This window comes from Penaeus monodon, chromosome 19, assembly GCF_015228065.2.
Source record: "Penaeus monodon isolate SGIC_2016 chromosome 19, NSTDA_Pmon_1, whole genome shotgun sequence".
NCBI classification, from domain to species: Eukaryota; Metazoa; Arthropoda; class Malacostraca; order Decapoda; family Penaeidae; genus Penaeus; species Penaeus monodon.
The window spans coordinates 27,146,342-27,147,461 of record NC_051404.1 but is presented as its reverse complement, the minus strand read 5'-3'; positions in this window follow the sequence as shown (position 1 = coordinate 27,147,461).

The following is a 1,120-nucleotide window of genomic DNA, read 5'->3' as shown; positions in this document are numbered from 1 at the left end:
CTTTCATGTATGATTATATATTCAGAAACTGCATGTCGGAAATTCGTAAGTTTATGATTATCACCGATAAATATTCTGATAAGTAGAATATTTTCCTCGTGTCTAGCAAAGTAGAATAAGACGATCCTGAGTGCGCGCCCACAAAATGCAAATGTTCCCTGAAGCATCGTGATATGTGACGTCATCTCTTGGAATAGCTGCGTGTGAGAAAGGCGTGACGGTGGTCGTGAGCTGTTTTCGTTGTAAGTCACTATTTCTGTAACTCCGAATTATATACAAGGTTCCACAAATAGGCGTATGAATAAGTCGATGTGACGCCACGTATCACGTAAACTAAATAGAACGGTGCTCGTAATAAGTCATGCAATCTGTAAAATAATATTGCGAGGGAAACTGACTGTTATCATACATACAATCACAGATAATTCGACTGTTATAGAAGAGGTCCCCAACCGATGGGTCGCCATCCTAAACAGAGGGTCAGTAGGAGGGCGCAGAGCCTTGGGAAAAATAAAGCCAATATGCAAGGCGTCAGACCATGTTCGTATTAAGCATATACTAAGAATCCATGTCACCATGGAATATTGTATTACAATTAGGTAAATAAAGCTTGCATATATTGCTGAATATTGTTTTTTTCTCTCTCTTAGGCTTAAAAATAAGTAATAAAAATATAACAAACTGATGCCGGGAGTCGAGGGAATGTCGCTTTGAGAAGGGGTCGCGAATGTAAAATACTGGGAACCACTTTGCATGGATTATGAATATCAGCTAACAGTTATGCATTTGAAAATAGGATCTTATGAACTGTTAGACTTCACATTTTGCTAATGAAATACGCTAAACGAATAATTAATTCACAATCATACAGTAGGTGATCGTCAGTTGTACTTTGCCTTTGTCAATTTCATCACTTAGGCTGTTAACTTAAAGATAAATGACTTGCTACAGAATAGCAAATTTTGTTTTACTTTGCGATAATCGCGAGGTTGAAGGCACAAAAACGAAATAACGGTGCAATTTGTGTGCATTGATAAAATGAAGTTATATCTGTATTTATTATGGCCTTAATTTCAGATACTGTTGAATAATTTGGGAAATTTTGGGAAAATGGAATAAC